The sequence below is a fragment of the Dermacentor silvarum genome, chromosome 1 (assembly GCF_013339745.2).
Source record: "Dermacentor silvarum isolate Dsil-2018 chromosome 1, BIME_Dsil_1.4, whole genome shotgun sequence".
Lineage (NCBI taxonomy): Eukaryota > Metazoa > Arthropoda > Arachnida > Ixodida > Ixodidae > Dermacentor > Dermacentor silvarum.
The window spans coordinates 52,116,909-52,138,643 of NC_051154.1; the positions used below are offsets into that span (position 1 = coordinate 52,116,909).

Below are 21,735 nucleotides of genomic sequence, written 5' to 3' on the forward strand. Positions count from 1 at the left end.
ATTATTTACTTATTTAGCATAACAATGACATTGCAGGCGGTACAGATGTGAGTGGTTACAGCCAGTACAATACGAAACATATAAAGACAGAGTAACAAAACACGTATACAGCAAAATGGCTCCCGTATTACATTGTTAGCTAATTAAGAAATACTCGTGATAAACAATGGTAGCAATGCGTGGAGGAAGACGATTTCACCCTTAAAATGTTCGTGGAATAAATAATTGAACGAAGGTGTTCATCCTGTATGACGCAATTCCAATATCGGGACGATGATCTAGCCGAGATGACATGTAATAAGGAGGGAACATGAGTTCTTCGTGCAGAGAATGATGATGAACAATGTGATAAAAAAGGACCCGAATGGGCCATTTTACGTCGATGCGGTATTGACGGTATGCTGAGGATAGATATCGCGGTGCTCTTACGGTAGTTTCTGCCATACTTCGGTAGCATGTAGCGAGTAGGGTTATTTTGAGTTACTTCTAATGAATGTGTTAAGTTTTCATAACTCGGGTCCCAGAATAATGCAGCGTATTGAAATTTTGAATGGTTGGATGTTTTTTGGTTGCATGTTTCTGGTTGCAAGAGGTGTAGTCACGCGGTGTTGTCCTTTTTTTTTTTTTCATGTTCCTAAGGGCATAATTAGACACTTGAACATAAAAAAAAAATGCGCCTTTCTATGTGCTTCAAAATTCTCGTTGGAGTGATGCAAGCAGAGAAAAAAGAAATAAATCTATGAGAAATTGGGCTTGCTTTTGAAAGCAATTCCTGTGCTGAATGCTAACTATATTTAACGGAGGCAAATCGCTGCTGAGACCTTTAACATGCAGATATCGCGGTGTGTCGTGTTATGCGGTTTGGAGTAGAACCAAACAGTTCTTTCTTAAAGAGCGCGATAACACGCATCGACAAGAAATGCAAGCAATTTTTGGTATTGTGTGTCTAAGTTCATTGTCGCCTTTGTTATGCCGCTGATAACCATGGGATAGCAATAGGGCCGAACGTTCATATTAATTGCATATATTTATGCAACATTACAATTTAAAAAAAAGATAGCTGTGTTTCAGTACACGCCATAAAGGAGCCGAAGGAAAATCGTTGCGTGAAAAGAAATGCTGCCTGCAGTAAATTAAAGGCGTCAAACGTGCCACATTTGTAAATAAACTGCATGCAGGAACACAATGCCAAAATTTATAACAGACATCGGCTATTATGTGAAATAACGTTTTTGCGCCCTCCTTACATTTTCTATTCTTTCTTCATATGGGGCGTTGCTCTATTCAGCGTGCCGCTCTGATCTTTCCTTTTTCTTATTTCTTTTTTTTTCTTTCTTTTTTTTTTCTGGCCTGCTATCCAAAATAGGGCGCAGTGGCCGGCGTAGCTGAGGAGGAAGCAGTGAACATAAAAAGCAGACGCAGAATGTGTGATATCCGCACTTGTCAATCCAGTGCTTTTGGTGCTCATTTTTTTTTTTTCTCATGATGTCTCATGTGAAATACACGTCTCCCATTTCCGTTCCCTGCTCATCGATTCTACTTCGTTGCTATCAGTTCGTCTCAACTTTTGTGCAACACTGTTCGGTTATACATTGTTTTCTGTCCACTGGTCGTACCACAAGTGTAGTTCAGCGCTGTGTTAAGCAAAGAACGCCCACTAACACATGACTGATATCGCATCAGAAATTTTTCCTTATGCGAGAAAGGCTCCATGAACCAGGGCCGGTATTCACAAATAACTCTTACGCTAGACTTTTCCGTAAGTGCGATTTCCAGCCAATGCTGATGCTGGACATATCATTAGCAAAGACGGCCAGCCAACGTCAAAGAGCACTTACGAACAAAAAGTTACGACCCCAGATAACTTCGGTTTACGGCCTCATGCTTACTGAGACGCCGCATGGGGCAAGCTGCGCAATTGAGAACAGGATAACATTACCCGATATAAGAGGGCACTTTCATTTCTCTATCAAAATATAATTTAAATGTTAACGTGAAATGACAGGAGGTAAATGTATAGCTTCATATGCGCGTTCCCATAAAACTACCCCGTCGTCTCTACGTGCAAACTATGAAGAAGGAGAAGCAGCAGCAGCTGAAGAAAAAGAAGAACAAGAAGAAACTAAACAGCACATGTTTTCAAGGGTATAGCGCTACTGTTGGTACCACTGGATGTCACACCTATAGGTTCGAGCCCAGTGGCGAGGGGAAAACGGCAGCATCCTTTAGCTCTCAGCAATAATTGGCCATAAGCTCCAAACTTGGACAGGCACTCTGCGAAAACTATAGAACTGATGCCAAGTTGATTGGTAGGATTCTCAAGAAATACCATCAGCGACGTTATATGCACTTCACTTTTTTTTCTTTTCTTTTTTTTTTTTTTTTCGTTTTCCGCTCTTGCACTTCCGTGCATAGTGGGAGGGATGGGACCTGAGAGCGCAAGGTCCGTGGCCAGAATGGCGAATTGCTTTCTTCGCAACTGCAAAGCGCTGCCCGTGCGGACACAAGCGAGGTATGTTGGCCGTGAGTACCCGGCCTCTTCGCTTCGAGCGCTGTTGCATTAGTGGTGACAAAGAGTCGGTGCGCAGGCGAAACGAATGACCGACTGGCACCGCCGCCGCCGGCGCGCGCGCTTTCGTTTTCTCGTCACGGTTTCGCGACGTGGCCGTTCACCCGACGGGCGGCCGGGCCGCCGACGCTAGGTAGGGGGGGAAGTGCTCGCTACCTGGCTCGATTGCTGTGCCACGGATGTGCGCATCCACCGCGCGCCCACGGCTGTCCCCCCTCTCTACTTTCTGCTTCTGTTCTTTTGGCGAGCAAGTGGCACCCCGGGAGAACGCTGCGTTGCGCTCCCCTCGCGGACGACGCTCCTTGTACGCCTTTATCCCACTTGGAGCGCTGAGGCCCTCCGCTACGTGCGAAGTGAGCGGCAGCACATGGCCGACATTTCCCGATCGAGTTATCGTGCATCTTTTAAAGTCGTCGTCATGGAAGTAGGGTTTCACGGGATAGCGAAATAGTAAAAAGTTGGAAGGCGATTTAGCCTCCAGTTGAAGTCCATCAAAGACAATGTCTTGCAGAGCGACTTAGCGGTGAGAATGGGGCGGAGTCACTGCACACGGCCCTCTAACGCCTCAGCGCTCGGGTGAGGGGACTGCGTGAGGGGACTCACGCTCGCCTGAGCAGACTGCTTCAAATTGTTTCAACTGCTTCAAACTGCACAATCTGCGGGATCGACCAACATTTTGACGTATGATGACGTGTTAATAATTTAAAACAATTTCTGGGTTCTTACAAGCGAAAACTACGATCTGTTTTTGAGGCACGCCTCAATGGGGCGACAGCGTCGGTGGCGCAATGGTTACAGTATCGGGCTTGTGTGCGAGAAGTTCTCTGTTGGAATCCGGTCGTCGGAAAATTTTATTTATTTATTCGTTTGAGTATATACTGTTTCCAAGGAATGCTCAAGACAACGCTGAGGACAACACAGAAGGCGACGACGCTCTCTGATGTCGCGCGGACCGGTTTTGCATGTTGTATGCCTTGTATGCCAGTTGTAAATATTCTGTAAGTATAATTTAAACCTCTCTTTCCCCGTAACATTTTGGTGGAGGTGCGGGGTAAGAAGGCGACTGAGAGCGACGAGGCAGAGGCGAAAGGGAAAGACGTGGGTGTGGCGAAGGGGAACGGTTTGGTCGTGCGGGCAGAGATGTTGGCGCGTTCCAAGAACTGCGACAGTGGCGAGAAATATGTCCGACGCGTCCACAGCAGAAGCAGATATAGGCCTGTCATCAGAGGTGCGCCATTCCTCCGGGTTTCGATAAGAAGGACGGGCGTACGAACTTGATGGCAGAGCGGTTACGCCGGGTGAACGGTAGTCGGGTCTGTGGACTGGACTAAGTGAGTGGAGTCCGACATTGGAATATCACGGCTACCGTGGGTACATACCCAGTAGGATATATTGGTCCATAATTTTATAATGCACTAACTTCGGTATCTAGGTCCATTACTCACAGGTGACCCTGACCATGAGAAGGAAATTTACAGAAGAATAAAAATGGGCTGGAGTGCATATGGCAGGCTGACTGGAAGCTTCCGACTGTCGTTTTAAAAAAGTGTACAATCATTGTATTCTACCGGTGCTAACATATGGGGCAGAAACTTGGAGTTTAACAAAGAAGCTCGGGGGCAAGTTAAGGACCGCGCAAAGAGGGATGGAGCGAAACATTTTTTAGGAGTAACGTTGAGAGACGGGAAGCAAGCGGTGTGGATCAGAAAGAAAACGGGGATAGCCGATATTCTAGTTGACATTAAGAGAAAAACGAGTGAGCTGGGCAGGCAATGTAATGCGTAGGGTAGATAACCGGTCGACTATTAGAGTGACAGAATGGTTTACAAGGGAAGGGAAGCGCAGTCGAGGACGGAAGAAAACTGGGTGGGGTGATGAACTTCGGAAATTTTCAGGGGCAAATTGGCATCAGCTAGCGCAGGACAGGGGTAATTGAAGATCACAGGGAGAGGCCTTCGTCCTGCAGTGGACAGAAAAATTCGCCGATGATGACGATGAACTTTGGGATCGGCAAAAAAAAAAAAAAAAAAGGGCTAGAAATCCAGATACCCGATACGGAAAAAAAAAAGGGGGGGGGGGGGTAACTAGTGGAAGATTGAACGTATTCTGTTCAATCTTCCACGACGGGACTGCACACTTCTAGTCCGTCTATGGCTCGGATAGCATTTTTAAATGCGTACTCCTTTCTTATCGCAATGGCCAGTAGCCCACTTTGTGAATTCTGCGAGCGCAACGAAACAATCGCACACCTTCTTTGTGAGTGCCCTCGTTTCAACCCGTAGAGAGCAGCACTCTCAGCGACGATAGATCAACTGGACAAACGCCCAATAACAGAAAAGAACATCCTTGGAAACTGGTCTACACAAACAACGGCGCGAGCCGCCCTTTAAGTAATGCAGCAGTGCGTTACTTAAAACACACCGGACTCAGTGACAAATTGTGACTCTGCACTATGTTACGTAGGATGGAACGTTACACTATGCAACACGAGAACGCCTTCGCAGATTGCGTGACAGTGCCCACAGAAACAGTTCTGTTTTGTGTGTGTGTGTGTGTGTGTGTGTCTGTGTGTGTGTGTGTGTGTGTTTGTGTGTGTGTGTGTGTGTGTGTGTGCGTGCGTGCGTGCTGCGTGCGTGCGTGCGTGCGTGCGATTTTCTTATCTTTCTTTTTTTTTTTACTTATTTTCTCTCTCTCTCTCTCCTTTCGCATCCCTTTACCCCTCCCCCGGTACAGGGTATACCCAACCGGAGATAACCTCCGGTTAACCTCCCTGTCTTTCCTTTACCGTTTCTCTCTCTCTCTACGCATTATACTTATCCGCTTGCATAATAGCATGTATCATTTGCTCAAATTAGGCGTCGCTTTTGTCTCGGGTGTAACGTAGGAGAATAACTGCCGCATTAAATGATGCGCCGCTTTCGCAACAATGCCGCAGGAATTCCAAATCTACATGTACTCTTCTGAGTTTCCTGGTGGAGCGAGAGATGGTTTCATTTGGGCGATTATAACATGCACACTCGTCACGAAACGTGATAAGCAAGAGTGCAAATTCTGGCCACCGAAAGAAAGAAAATAAAAAGACAGAAAATCCCCCTGAAATTCCTGCGCGCCTTCACCATGAAAGCCTCCTCCACTCATTGTACGCTTGGCGGCACTTTCTCTCCCTTCCTTACAGGTAAAACTAATATGCTAGCTCTCCGGAGGTGCTTCACACGTGCTTACTTTATTATGAGGAGTACTTGTGCTTGCCTTTGAGGAGCGCTCGCCTGTTGTTCTCTCGCCGCAACATTCTGACGAGCGAGCAGTTTAAGCAACAACCGTGACTCTTCTCTTTTTGGTGCTTCACTTCTTAAAAAAAAAAAATAATAAAAAAATTTAAGGAAATGCGCAACAACAATTAAAAAAAGAAAAGACGCATCTTCTGTGCCGGTGAGCAGTTCAGCTGTAGGTAGCCAGGCGGCATTCTAGGAGGGCGACCTTGTGCCACAAAGTCTAATCAGCGCGGTGGTCCTAATGACGCTGCGGGCGTGACGCGGAGGCAAGGGCGCGTGCCACGCCGTCATGGGGAAGACCTCACCCGTGCCGGCGGCGGCCACGCACGGGGCGCGCATGCCGGTGGCTACGGCGCATGAATGCTCCCGACTGCTCCTATACGCCTCCCACCGCCACAAACGCACCATAGCGCGGTGTTTGTATACTCGAGGAAAAAAACAGTCAAGGTTGTCGCAGTTGAGCGGGGGCTCCTTATTCTTTCCGACTCCGGATGGGGCCGTGCCGACGGAAGACCGCGGCGAGACTCGCGCCGCGGAGGAGAACGAGAAAGGAGCGACTCAAAAGGCAAACAATATACAAATACGGAGCGAGTATATTGTTTCGCCAGATTGTCGCGCGTTCCCCTAAAACATGTTGTCGCGCTTCCCGCTCATCGAGGCGCGTCGGCCGAGCAGGTACCCGCTCTGCATAACAAGCCCGTTGTTAAGCCCGTGCAACAAAATGCTAATGAGCCGTGGCGCTCGCCGGAGACAATGACGTGAATCACTGCCGTCGCTGCTGTAAACCTTACGCGCGCGACGGTAACACGCCTCGTAACCGATGGCGTCGTACGATTTCGCCAGGTCCTCGCTTTCATTTCTCCTCCCTCCGATTGTCTGGCCCGACGACACGAGCCGAGCCGGAGTGGGTCTTTCTAATGATCTTTTGAAAAGGCGTCGCTGGTTGTATTACTTTGAAATATACATTTCCTGCTTCCCGCTTCACCCCGGGTTTCCAATGACATTGCGCCTCTCAATGTACGCCGTCGTAGCCCGAATCTGTCTGCATGCCGGTACCCGGTGCATGTTGCATTTCGAAGAAGGATGCCATTTTTCACGCAACACAAAGTCCTGCGGTCTTGTACGTACGCGTGCCATGGGTGCAGCAATGGAAGGACATATATATGAGGGGGATACTCGCACTTTTGAGTCTCCGAATGCGATCGATTGAACACAATATATTTAATGTTTTACTTAATATTTAAATAATATTTAACTTTCGGGTGCTGACCGCACAAGGCGCAGATGCGCTTCATGTAAGAGGCAAATAATATCCCAACCATGCGTCAATTATTTGTGCAAAGTGCTCCGTATTTAAATAATACCCCGACTGCTGCAGTATATAGTCGGTACTTAGAGAGCAGTTTGACAAAGCGCTTCGCAAAAAAAAAAAAGAAAGAAAAACAAACAAACAAAAATTATCTGGCTTGTTTTTAGCGCCAAGGTTTTGTGGCGTTCGCAGCTCAGCCCGAATGCGCAATGCTATCCACATGCACGAACCGTTCGTATAAAGCGTACCAGATTACTGACAACTAGCCAAGTTACAACGAAAGAGTCAACTATGACAGGTACATCTGACAATCTAAAAGCTTTGTGAAACCGGTCCCATGTTTGTGCACACAATGTGACCTCTAGAGCTCAGCTCAAGAAAATTAAATCAACGCGAATATGTCGCGTTGATTGACAATGAATGACAGAAAATCTCCCAGAAATTCTGGACTGAACTTCACCCCGCCGGTGGTGGCTTAGCGGCTATGGCATCGCGGTGCTAAGCACGAAATGGCGTGATCGAATCCCGGTCGCGGCGGCCACATTTCGATGGGGGTGAAATGTCCGTGTGCTGCGCATTGGGTGCACGTTAAGGAACCCCTGGTCGTCAGAATTAACCCGGAGTGTCCCACTACGGCGTGCCTCATAATCAGATCATCGTTTTGGTACGTAAAATCTCAGAAAAAAAAAATAAAGAACTGAACTTCTTGGGTATACACCTTGTTTCGAGAGGCCTTGCACTATATAGCTTGAATCTGTGCGTGTGCACAGGCGGTGACGACCGAAATGCGGCAAAGTGAGCTTGCAACCTTACGTAACAGCTACAGTCTGTGATGGTGCGTTAGGAAAACTCTTGGCTTGGCTGAATGTGTTCTCCGCGGCTTTATTACCACCACCCAGAAAGTGTAGCGCTTCACCGCCGGGGCAGTGCGTGACCGAAGGTCCCATCACAGCGCTTAGTTCGTCGCCGACTGGACATCGCGTTTATGAAGAACGGCGGTTCAAATGTACAAGGTCATCCACTCTTAGTACGAACACGGCGCGGCCGTGGGGTGGGGCATTGGAGGTGGGGCATCGTGTGGCCTGCTAAAATGCACGAGCGCTGCTGCTTTAGCAGGCAACAGACGGTACAAACACGGCTCACTCGCGCCCTTTACCAGATGACACGAAGCCCCTCCTCCAAGCCGGTGTGCGCCTGCGTCGCTTAGCTTCGATGCGCGGCCGCGCCGGGTGCGCTGGCGCTCCGCGGAGCACGGCCACGTTGCGCCGTGTTCCTACTAATAGTGGACAACCCTGTACACTTAGGCTTCATTTAAATGGCCAGACTCCGCACTGCACGGTGTGCTATCTACCATCCTCGCTCTGAATAGTGGCGCACCAGGTGTGCGTGGCCAGCTGCCGCGGCACATGAGCACCTGGCCCTTTGAGGCAGCGAGTGGCGGTAGCGGATTGCGCCGTGCCAAAATTATGTAACCAAGGCACGGTGCTCGACTTGTCGCTCAAATGCTGCCCCTCCAAAGATGTGTGGCGTTGTGGACGCTGTAGTCATGTGAGCTATATAGTTCGCGAACCGTACAAGTATGTTTTCGCTTCAGAATAGTTCGGGATTAGCCCCTGCTGACAATGCTGCTTTATTGCAGCTATATTTAGAGTAAATATTCTCGTCAACAGATGTTTTCGCATGTGATGCGTGACGCTCTATCCATCGCAAGCAACTAAGGTTAACGTGAACTCGATCCCGTTGGACAAGGACTAACATGGCCGTCGTTGTCATCTCGATTTTTCCTCTTTCCTGTTTCGGCTAGCTTAGTCTATAAGCAAGCATAATCCACAATCTCGATGACAGAAATCATTTCGTTACAGCTACAGCGCGCATTCGAGTGCATATGCACTTAAGCCCCAAAAACGCCAATAAACCGAAGAAAGCGGTCGCATAGCTACCTTGCATGCTGGGAAATTCAACTGCTTTGTCAAAAGTCCGAAAAGCGATGGCGTTGATTTTTGCTCTTGCTTCAGACCTCTGTCGTTTGTAATTTTAGCGAAGGCATTAAAGCTACCATCCGCCGCGGCGGCCAATGGCTATGGCGTTTTGCTGCTAAGAACGAATCCGCGGGTTCGATTCCCTGTTGCGTCGGTTGCATTCCAAGGTGGGCGTAATACAAAACCACCGTGCTACTCAGATTTCGGTGCACGCCATATAACCGTAGGCAGTAAAAGGTTAATATGGATGGAGCGCTTTACTGAGGTGTCTGTCAGTGGTCCCAGTATCGGCCTTGGGCCGCTAAACACAACTTATCGAGTTTCCAGCATGCTACTTACAAACGGCTAGGAAAGACCTCAATCATTTACGTACCATGCTGCCTGAGTGATTCTTGTCAAGAGACGCTCGGCCCTCGATTATTTCAAACAAAACTTGCCTCACAGTCCTCCGAGTTTCCGTACATTCCAATAGTATTCAAAAGCGCCGCATCTAATTGTTGTAAACGGGAGTGAGTCCACGCCATATAAGTTAGTACGGTCAAGCCTACATATAAAAATCCCACTCAGAGTGTTAGGCTACTACAAACAATTTATCAACAACCAAAATGTTTCGCAAGAACTTTGTAAGTCAGCCGGACGCTTATACGACCTGGTGCCCTTCTCAGTTCGATTACAATGAACGAAATGAACCGAAGCGGGGCAGCGTCTCACCGATAGGGCGACGAGCCGGGGAATGGCGCCATTGGTCTCGACATCGCCTGACTTAAGCTTCATAACTCTCTCAAGCAATTCGTACACGTCAGTACTTTACCTACAACCCCGTCGACAAGTTGACACAATTGACGATATACCATTGTCGGGTGGAAACTACTTCAATAGAGCTCAAACCCAAGAAGAGCTTCTGTGGAGCTTTTTCGCCGTACCTCAAGGCGAGAGACTTGAGTGCCCGACTACAGATACGCTGCACTTGGCTTAGTGCATGCGTAAATAAGATCTAAACTCAAGTATTCCCCACGTGTAGGGTAGCAAACTCGACAAAGTCTAGCTAATATGTCTTTCCATCCTTCCCTCTTCCTCTCTCTGGACACAACGTTTAATTGCACACAACGTTTAATTTCAGCCATTAAACGTTGTGTGCATCATTTTGGACGTAAATCTTCTCTTCCGTGCTTGTTGAATGCTTTATCGATAGCTATAAAGGAAACTTCAACTATAACGAATTTCTGTTATAGCAAACCCATTTTGTGTTGTGAAGGTGTCGGCTGTGCCCGGACTCGACTGTGTAATATATATATATATATATATATATATATATATATATATATATATATATAATTAATTTATTATATATTTATGCGTTCATTTTGTGCATAGATCACGTCCACATACATCGTTCGAGTCAAGCGGAGCACACCCCCTCATGGAAAGCCCTCAGAACTCATTGTCTCATTAGACGAAATCAAGTTTATATTGCTCACATTTCTTTCTGATTTACTTAATTTTGATACCGTACTAAGCTGCCGCTCACAGGAGCTATATCATAAACTAGTACGGGCGGCTAAACGCTTACGGGCACTGACCCAAGGACGTAAATATCCGCTGTCATCAGATAACTGTGCCGCACCGCGGTGCTGTTGCGCACGGGTATGTTAATTATCACTCATCAAGCAAAAGGCGTTTGCCGCGAAATTGCCGCCTGGTGCGTGACCTGAATATGTATAGTCAAACTTAAGCGGCAGCGATATGTGGCATCAAAAAATAACCAGAAATCTGCGACGCATTGATGTGGTCTTGCTGGCGAAGGTCGCTGAAAGGGCTGTGCTCGCATTGCAGGTGTCAGCCGTGTAAGAGAAAGCTTCTCAGAGTGTTCATGGTTTCGAATGGCGAACACTATCTGGGTGATCGATCTCGAGGCAGGTCTGCCTATAATGAGAGTGCGTTGCAGTGGAAACATAAGCACTGGTAACAGCATATTGCTGCTATTACGCCAAGCGGCCCCAGCCAGATCTTAATCTCACGTTCAGAAGACAACTTCGAGGAAACGAAAGTCCTTGTTTGCATGTACGTGCGTCATGGACACTTCGGGTTATTCTCGTGAATGGTTCGTCCGCAGTTTTACAGATGCGCTGATTGCGCGCCTCCACGTCAGCGATGTGGTCATATACGCATGCATGAATAGACAACCTTGTTGCGGTAAGTTCGTGCTCGTTCTGTTCCCGTGCTTAGGCAGACGCTGCGACGCGTCGAACACTCGTTGAACCGCCTCGGGCAGCCCGTGTGGATTTAGAATAGGGTAAGATTTCTCTTATTATTCTTTTTTGTTACAGATATTCGCGGAGTACTTGTCTTATTCGAACGTTAACGCGCCGTGCCACCACGGGTATATGTTGTCGCAGAACGATATTGTAGATATTGTAAAATAATTTACTTGAAGGACTATCCACACTTGGGAACGTGCTTTCTAATAACTGAACATGTTTCCCAATGAGTTGGTTAAAGTGTCCATCAAGAGCTGTGTTGCTAATAAAATATGTTGCTCGGTGTGAGAGCTTTCGGCAACAAAAATGAGGCCACAGAGTGGCGCAACCTTAACAGCGAAGCATTTAAGGACTAGTTATTTCAGGATCGTGTCCGCGTGTAAAAAAAAAAAAAAAAAAAAAAAACTATCATCGTCAGCATTTCGGCTCTATGTGTGCGGCGGTTTGGCTCCATGTGCGTGTCGGTTTCCCGGCAGTTGTGCCTTAGCACAGGCGTCAATACAGATGACTAACATGACTGACAGGTCATGACATCAATAACATCACATAATCGTCAGTTACGTCACGATTAAAGATAATAAAATCACGTGTGGCGCATGCCCACATTGTATATGTGGGTATGAGATATGCGGGTATGAGCCAGGGACAAGAAAGAAAGAAGGAAAGAAAGGAAAAAGGAAGGAAGGTTTAGAAGAACTTCTTGTTGGACGAGTTGGTGCATAGCTGTATCGGGCATAGCTGTATATTGCGCTCTATCCGTTTACGTCTCTTTTTTCCTCTGTTTGTCCGTGTGTATGCGCAACGCTTCCCGATACAGAAAGGAAGTAAGGAAGGAAAAAAAGAAATGAAGAGAGAAAGAACGAAGGTAAGAAATAAATCACGTGTGGCTCATACCCGCGTTGGATATGTGGGTATGAGCCACCGAGAGCAGGAGCGGGAGAGATCTCACAGGATCCCGACGCAGCCGTGCAGTCTGCCGCGGCTATGAACGCTACGCTAGTCTAAGACGATGCGGCGGACTTGGCGCAGCAAATTCTCTACTTGGCCATCGCGCCCCGCGATAACAAGACGCCGGTGTCCTTTCTCTTTGACGAACATGCTGAAGACTCTCAAATCAATAATGAAATATATAAATTCACTATAGCAATATTGACTACAGCAGCCCCACCATAGTCACAGCTTCGCTGGCTTCCTTTTTTTCGCTGGCTTCGCTGGCCCAATTTTTTATTTTTTTTTTGCTCGTATTCTTTTTTCAGTGGTACCGTCCAGGCGCATGCTACGCAGGCAGAAATTCTTTCTCCCTTTTGTTTCATTTTCCGGAGATGCTTCATTTCGGCGTATACCATAAGGCCGCGCTATTCTCATCCTGGTGATTTGCTTTCCACTAGGACGATCGCGGCCCGTTTCTGCAAGGGAAACTTACCACAGTAAGTTCTCGGCAAAGACGTGTGCAATCGGGAACAAGAACATAACGCGTCATGGTCTACAAGACTTGTCATGGTCCTCCGGCACTTTCGTCGTTCAGCGCGTTGCTGCTACCAGCTATACCAAACGCTTCCCCGCATCGCCACCTGGGATGCCGCCTCTACCGTGCCATATGCCCACTGCCATCAGCAGCGACCATCTTCTTTGTCGTGTACCCATGGCAACGTTTCGCATTAGCACGCGCCAGGAGACTTAGGTGCGGTCAGACACGTGATGGGTGCAGTCATAATTAATCACACATTTCATCGCATAAATTTTGTGGTAACATAAGACAAGGCACAGCGAATGCCTCTATAGAGTACTTCGTGCTTTCCGAGTATCGCCGGCTTCTAGGAGGCAGTGAAATTGCAGCAGAGCAAGCAGCACCTGCTTCTACTGGTGCCGCCACGTTCCCATCGTGATTGTCATTGTGACATATATTTGTAAAACATTTAGCCAACGGATGGTCGGCGCTTGTTGAGAGTACGTTTCCCAGCATATCTTGGTCGTCCAGCGTGACAGGGGTTCCATGTTTCTCTTACGGTTGTGAAAAATGCTGGCCAACGTTTTGCTTATTGCGAATCGGCCCTATATATAATGATGCCTTCGGGCGTTTATAGCTCAACTCTTCGCGTCTAAGAAAACAGAGAAAAATAGAAAGTGATAAAATCACAAAACAGGATATTTTTTTATTATTTTCTTAAACGCCCAGAGGAAGGGTTGCCAGTTAGATGCATTGCATCTACAGCAGGAAGTTGAATTGAATATGGGTTGTGAGAATACCTGGCGGCAATGTCGCAGGGGTGTTATAAGTATAAAGATGGCCTTTGCAGAGGAAGTGAGCTGTCTCAGATATTGGTGTCTTCGGAAAGAATATATATTTAAGTGTGTCAAACATGCAAAAACAAAACAAATATGGTCCCCTCCACCCCCACCTTCCTTGTAATTCACAAGATTTTCTTGGAATTTCAGGTGACTAAGCATGCGTGCAGCGTTTTAAAAAGCGCGTGAAATACTTAGCCAGCCTCACGAACACCCAGTGCTGACACATTCACGCTTACTGCGGTGCAAACGCCTTGTATGCTGTATTCTTTACCTATCGGTGGCAAAGCTTTTGCATCAATTCTGTTCCGCAGTCATCGATCTTGCACCGCCCTGGTCGCTCCTGTCCTTCCAGCTCCCTCAGCGATACGAGACTCGGACGACCTCTTAGATGACCCTGGCGTCTTAGCTGTCACACTCAAATACGCGGGTGTAAGGGCATTCGAAAGTATTATTCTTATTTATGAATTTTTTGTTTATTTATTTATTTTGTATTGTGTATACCCGGCATGCTTCAATAAAGGGGATCTTTTTTTTTTTAAGTTCACCTGCTTGCATCTTCTGGTACAAATGAAATCATGATACTTCGAGATAATACGGGAATGCAAAGCCTTTCACAGCAGGAAAGAAATAAACGCACAGGCCGTGCGTAGTTCTCTTCCTATAATTTAGGTAAACGCCGTTCAGCTGAACGTTTTTTCCATTTTCGTTCACTCGCACGTCAGAAAATAGCTCGCCGTGAAGGATTGTAATTCACGGTTAGTGAGTGTCCCACGTTCAACTTTAGAGCCTATATGTTAGTGCCTATTTGGAGGCATGACGGTTACCCAAGCATGTTTCAATCATATGGTAAGATTTCGCTGTCAGTTGAGCGGCTCTTCAACGTCCGAATCGTCCTTGTCGCTGAGACAGCGATGCTCTGTTGACTCCATGCAAAACCCGTCACCACACCTCGGGCGAAATTGATGCTGAAGACCGGCTCTCACCTTCTTGATGTGATCCAACAGAAAGTGCATTATCATCATCATCAGCCTGTATTTATGTCCACTGCAGGACGAAGGCCTCTCCCTGCAATCTCCAATTATCCCTGTCTTGCGCTAGCTGATTCCAACTATAATGAACCAGTCTCAAACATATTCGTGGGCTCGAATCCACTTGCTCTTCGACGAACGTCTAATAAGATGGGCGAGGCTTCGCCGACGAAAAGGGACATATTTTGTCCTATCCGCGCTTTTCTCCTTTTGCCTGTAATGACGTCAATGACGCGGGTGATTATGTGGTTGCTAAGCTGGCATCATCGAGTGGGCAAGCAAAAAGAGAAGCAGGCCCACATGCCACCCAAAGTTGTTTACGAGCGCCGAAGGTATCTCTGGTCGTAGCAATGAAAATCGCTTGGCCAGTGAAGCCTCCCATCTAGCGGGGGAGGCCTGGGGTCAGCCGCGCGCGTCTCCCGGCGGTGGTGCGGAGGGTGAACGGCCCTCATCCGCTGACGTCCAACTCCCAAGGCCGCGCCGGGGGCCCCTCGGTTGAGTGACCGTGAGTGCCGAGTGTGTGTTTGCCTTCGATCCGCTCGACGCCGCGAGCCGCGGCCTTCCGCCTATTCCGGTCAGGGCTGCCGCTACGGCTGGGGAAGCGTCGCCGCCAACTTTCACTGCGAGCCGCCGCCGCCCGTCATCGGCAGCATGCTCGCGTTCCCCTTCCAGCGAGCGGCGCCAGCATGTACGTACCCGAGCACGGCTTCATCGGGGTGCCCACCAGCGAATGGAGAAGTTGGATTCGCGCCGCCAGTACATTATTGCGACGAAACTGTGGCGTGCACGTGGGCTAGCTGCTCCGTTTCCGATTCTTGTAGCCATGCACGCGTGACGGGTCAGAAAGAAAGGAGCGCTACGGAGTTTGTTTGAGTGGCGCTGACTTCCGGCTACTTACGCAGCCAACCCCGAACGCCTCATACCCGTCAATGCATCCTAACTCACGTCATACCAACAATGTGTTTCTCAAAGCAACCGAGAACATACAAATGTTGATTGTAATATTTTTTCTTAATAGAGAATGTGCAGACACATTAGTAATCAGAAGGCAAAAACGCCCGTGTGCTTGCGTAGTAGTGCACGTTAAAGAACCCCAGGTGGTCAAAATTAATCCGGAGCCCTCCACTACGGCGTGCCTCATAATCAGAACTGGTTTTGGCACGTAAAAGCCCAGAAAGAAGAAGAATCAGAATGCGGAGTCAAGAAACACAAATTATCAAACCTAATGCGATGCTTAGTTTAAAACGTTTTGTGGTTTCTGAAATCGTTGAAAGTAGTGCGAACGCGATAGATGGCAGAGTGACATCTCTTTACAGATTCGCAAGCCCAGTAGGACGAGAAGAGTGGCAGCCTCCAATTGACGCGTACTGCACGCGAAGAGCCGAGATTCGGGCTCGGACTCTTCTTGGCTCAGAGACCAGACGAAAATATGGGGAGAGATGCCTTCGTTTTCGAGATCGTGTGGTCAACGCGAGAGCAGCTACCACATTCGCGCACTTATTATTCAGGGGATCTCGCGTCAAGGACGAGGCTCCTTTCGAGAAAGAGAAACGGGGTGGGAAAGGCAGGGAGATTAACCCGAAAAGATTCTCGTTTGCTACGTACCCAAAGCTGCTCTTTAGAAAAAGCTTAGTAGCAATCCCGGATTGTTTTCCGTGAATTCTGCAGTGCTTGCCGGGATTGTAGCAATACGTTTCTCGTAATGACCCGAAAATACACACAAGTCCCTTCAATCCCTCTGTTTTTCTCTCTCTCTCTTTTTACTTCTTTCTTTTGTCTGTGATGGTTGTGTCTTTTTGCATATTACGAGAACTTTGGTAAGAGTGAGTAGACCTGTAAGCGGAAGAAAGTCTCAAAAGTCCAATTTCACGCTCATACAACCATCACAGACAAAAAAAAAAAAAGTCACGCATAATCATTGCAATAAGAAGGCGAACGGTTCATAAAAAAAATGGAAAAAAAAAATGTAGGAAAGCGACAAAAAAAAAAAAAGAAATGTGGTTTTCGATATTTGCGCAATAATAGTATACTTTTGTTTCGAATCGAAGTAGTCGGTTCGGGAATACGATAGCTCATCTGCTCGAATTTTCAATTCCGGCCGAAAAAATTCTATTACTGCTACTATTGGAGCCAACCTGCCGTGGAAAAGGATATATGCACTGTAGTCTGCCGGCAGCTCCAAGTGCCTATTGCAACGTAACCAGTAACTGCTCAGCTACCATTCACATTTTACTTACTTACAGATTAAGCTGGCCATTTTAACGGACTTGATTTGAATTCCTTCGTCAAAAACGTTCGCGAAGGACTTTGTAAGCCTCTATCTGCCTGTGAAATGCTGTCTTGTTTGGACTCGTACACTAAAGTTATTTAAGGACAGGTGCCAAGTAGGCGGAGCTGGACAAGTAGGCGGAGCTCGTCACGTGAACATGATGAGGTCTCTCGGCTCCATTATGGGAGAAATCAGGGAAGGAACACCGCTTGCAGATGCTAGTCGAGGCAAAAGCAGCGAGTGTCTCTGGTAGTCGCGCTCACTTCCTGGCCACCTGTATAGTAAGAGGACCATTCAATTACATCTGTCTCCTCCAATAGTGAACCGATTTGAAAAATTATTCCAGTAAAATTCTCCCTTAACGTCGTTTTACAGCTTCCAGTGTATTATCAAAATTTCCAATACGGCCCGTTGAAGGGGTCCTTTAAGAACATAAACCGGATTGTGCTGTAGTTTAACAATTAGAGGCAAGGTTCCGGAATGGAATCAGCCCCCAGAAATATACGCAGCCTCCGACGTACCCGACTTTCTATGCTTTGTCGCCTTGCCAAACGCATATAGTTGTGGATGTGGAAGCTGCTTGTGACAAACGGCGTCAGTCGAACAGCAATCATTGCTTCCTACCGCACGAAGCGTTGCCTTGAGCGTGGCTAACATCTGTACGCAGGAGCTTCCGCTCACGGACCTTCGCCGCAGATTGAAACACGTTCGCTTTTTTTTTTTTTTTTTTTTTTTTTCATTAGTCACGACTCTAGGGCGTCGCAAGCCAACGCGTGCCTGAAGAACCTGTCGGAGGCCGCAGTTCCACTTCCTCCTCCACGCGTCAATGCGGGTTTACCACACGAGGTGAATGCTTACGTTACCGCAATAACAAGGCTATTGTAGGTAGGTAAGATTAAACTAGGAAGTCATGGCGTTCGCGTAATTGTTTGCAGATATCGAGATTGTCATGAACACGGACATTCGGCATGCCTCTACTTCAAAAAAAAAAAAAAAAAACGCCAAGCTGGACTGTGAACAAATGAGAAGCCCCCGAAATCTCTCGCGTTTCCCTTTATCCTCAATAGCACGTTGGCTTGCGCCTCTCGATATAGGTTCTCTTTTGTGCTCGCACGTTTCCTGCCCACTAGCCGGCATGGATTCCTTACATTCCCTGCATATTGGAGGCAAAAGTCGGGGTAAATTACGCTTGTAGTGGCTGTCGTAAATACATTTATTTTACCAAACCGTCAAACAGTCCCTCTGCATGTTTCTTCGCCCGGCTGCTGCACACTTTGCCCCGCTGCTGCACAATAAAGACGCCTCCCTGGTTGTGGAGGCTTCTTTCTTTAACTTTTTCTACTGTTGAGTTGACATTGAGTCTTGCCCTTGGCGTGCGGAGGGTGTTATCGCTTCTTTCGTCGCTGGCGTTATGACAGCGGAAGGCGAGGGCATGTCTCATCGAAAGCTGTTCTTTTTCTCTTTTTTTTTTTTTTTTGCAACGCCCGGTACTTGCAGAGGAGAGGCTCTGTTCCTGGCACCACACGTTCTTGTTCGCGTGCATATATGCGCTCCCACGTCACAATCAGTAAGCAAACCAAGGAGGAGCCAACAAGGTTAAACGCTATATAAGGGCAGTGAACGAAACATGAATGCATGTGTGCGCATGTAAAAAAAAAAAAAAAAAAAAAAAAGAAAAGAAAAAAGAAAAAAAAAAACTTAGCGCGTCACGGACTAACTTACTCAGCACTTGGAGCCACATTACGAAGGCTGCTGCAAGCTCGATTGTTCAGCTCGTGGGTCCACTATGCCGTTTAAGGCAAGTCTTAAGCACTGCTTGGCAGGCGAACTTCGAAATTGTTCCACAAGCGTCGTTTACATGAGCTCGACTCGAGCGGGTCGAGTCAGAGGCAGGGATGATCTAGATGACCCAACCACATTCACGTGCCTTTTTCTAAGCGGGTCGAGTGATTTCCTGGCCAGCGCTGGTGTTTGTCTGCTTCTGTGTTCACGTATGTGTCTTGAAGTGCACTGCATCTGCAACAACAGAGTTAAAAGATCCTTCACAGGTGGGCTGACAAAACCACCGTGACGTTATCTCGGCCCGACCAGCTAGCATTGGCACGAGCTCAAGGACGGAATTTCTGCCTTACAGGACGACGCGCTCCGACTTTGTCGTGGTCATGCACATGTAGCTACAGTCCTGAGCAGAGACCATGGGAATTCTTACAGGAGCTTCTGTGAAATGAGTCATTCGGTCGCCTCGTGAGAACCTTACTTCAGAAAAGGAATGCGTGCTACCTCCTTTGCATCATAGGCGCATGCGTAGAATAGGCGATTTGCGAATTTGCGAGATGAATGCAGCGCATAAACTTCCAAGTGTTCCTTGCTGGCAGCTTCAAGGTGAAGATGACGCCCAAGTAAGTCCGCTGGAAATACGAACGGTGAAATACAGGGATCGTTAAAGCACGGATTCTGCTGTCCAGCTATAGTGGTTCGATAATTCATCAAATACAAGACCTTTTAATTCGATTATGTGTTCAACAGCAGAAAAAAAAATTGCTTTATCCACAGCCACAACGTATTATTCGTGGTGTGTTGCTAATTTTTTTTAACATTTTTTTTTTGTCATGGAGTTCGCACCTTTCAGCGAAATCAGGAAAGTGTTGCTACTAAATAATTTCACCACACTTCAATCGTATCTGTAGTGCCATCCGTCTATGGGGTAAATAAGCTTTCGGCACCGTATGCTATCAGCGATCTAGCATCCGGCAAGTTTTCTTTCTATATTCTATGAAGAGTTCTCGGTCTTGCGTGTGACGCGACGGCATATTTCTCTTCCTCACTATATAGCGATGCGAAGAGCATAGATGTGTCGACTTTGACCGCTTAGTGCATCACAACACCTCGTTATCAGCTAAACCTCACGCATCGGGCCCATGTGCGTCCACAGCCAACGCGTCACTGACTGTCAGAGTTCTCGCCGCTTCAGAACTAAATAATAATAATAATAAAAAAAGAGTCGGTTAGCCTTGAAGATATAGCGTGTAATGCCAAAACACTCCATAAGCGAATGTTTAGTGTATATGGCATTGACCACAGAATCATGTATTTTATACATGAGGGCAGTAGGTTCGAAATAGCGTAACGAAAAAAAAAATGACTTTTTCAATAGGCGACCACTTCTGATACCAAGAAAAAAAAAATGATCGTGGTACTATGACTCCAAAACGGTAGAAAAAAATTGCAGAAGACAACTTTTTTTTTCGTTTCTTTTTCTTCGTGACCACGTCTTGCCTACTTGTACATGTAAACAAGAAGTGCTCTTACCGCCAGCGTTTCCAGCTGCTCTGCGTTCCAGAGGTCAGCCAGCTGAAGCCAAGAAAGTGGGGGTTCGGGAGACGAGTTGTATAAGTGCGAGCTACTGACTCCGCATTGCATACATATACATGCGCCGGAGACGCATTCATATGGCGTGAAAAGTTCCTCTTCGCGACAGCGTAATACTTGGGGCTGCAGCTGTAAGGCTCGCATTTCTCGCTTCCATACCCAGTGAGAAAAAGAGGAAAAGGAAGAGAAATGACGCGCTTATGTTACTGAAGGTTCACCGACAGGAGCCCAGAAAAAAAAAAAAAAAAGAAGAGGAATGATGCTCTTTCCCTCTCTCTTTTTCCTCCGCATATATTTTCCCGCTCTCCTCATGTCGTTTGCACTTCCAGGGTACACGAATCCAGCTTTTGGTGCTCGCGCGCCCCGCGACGTAGGCGCTGCTTTTTTAAGCGAAGCCGTGGCTGAATGCGCGAAGGACAAGGAGGAACGCATGAGGGGGGTCCAACTCTTCAGCCCATGCCTGTCGTTCGGAGAGGCCTTCGGTCTTTGTGGAATCCGCAAAGGCGAGCGCCTGCATCACCGGCCAAGGACGGGTTACCAGATCGAGTCGTGCTCGGGGCGGCGAGTCGCGGCAGCCGAAGGAGCCGCCTCTCCCCACACTAAATAATGAACCGATTGCCCCGGTACACAAGCGCGCAAGACATACCGAGTGGTGTAGAATTATCGGCGACCTCGTCCCTGTTGCCGCCACAGACTGCGCACCTAGCGTATTTTTTTTTCATGCATTTCTTTTTTAATCTCGCCCCCTTTCTCCCTGGTTCGCCCTGGTGCTGTGCCCGACCATGACGTCTGTCAGTCGTGTGCCTCGTGTCAGCGACCGCACCGCGTGGCAGCGGGTCGCATTCACCGCAGGCGTTCTGTCGTTCGCGGCACTGCAGCAGACCATCCGCGCCTCTCTTTTATTTCCATGCGCGCTTGACGAAAAGAGGTTTCCCAACGGCGACGGAGTACCTGCTCCTCAGGTGAGCGATGACAGCTTTCTGGGACGTGACATTCTCGGCGTGTGGGGGCTTGCCGCGTGTGTTTTTGGAGCGGGGTCGAGGCGAGACCTGCGGGTACCAAGACGCCACAAATCCCCGGCGTCTTAGCACCAGCTCGTCGTGTTGTTTTTGTGTCGGTAATACGCATGACTCACTGGCTGGCTATTGTACCCCCATAAGCACGATCTTATTAAGCACGGAAAGCATTTCGGCCGTGCTTTCGCGGAGTGTTGCTCACCTCACTGACTTCACCGATTTCGCAATGCCTCGTTAAAGGCTCTTTATTACCGGTCACGCGTGAACAAAGCAAAGGAAGACCAAAGTGACAAAAAATAATAATTCTCTGTTGATCAAACCGGGAATTCATTCCTCGTCTTCAAATCGCACAACCGCCACTACCCGACTCTTATATA

At 47.7% G+C, this 21,735-nt stretch overlaps 1 protein-coding gene across 2 annotated transcripts in view; it reads left to right on the forward strand.

Moving 5' to 3' along the window:
- The window catches only part of LOC119463044 (uncharacterized), a 70,379-nt gene that overhangs the window by 5,416 nt on the left and 43,228 nt on the right, over positions 1-21,735 (forward strand). The window contains exon 1 of one of the 2 annotated variants that reach the window (XM_049668010.1): positions 10,589-11,422. The exons of the other annotated variant lie outside the window; for it this stretch is intronic. The gene's annotated coding sequence lies outside the window, so the exon portion shown is untranslated. Of the gene's footprint in view, positions 1-10,588; positions 11,423-21,735 lie in introns of those variants that run through there. 2 annotated transcript variants of the gene reach the window in all.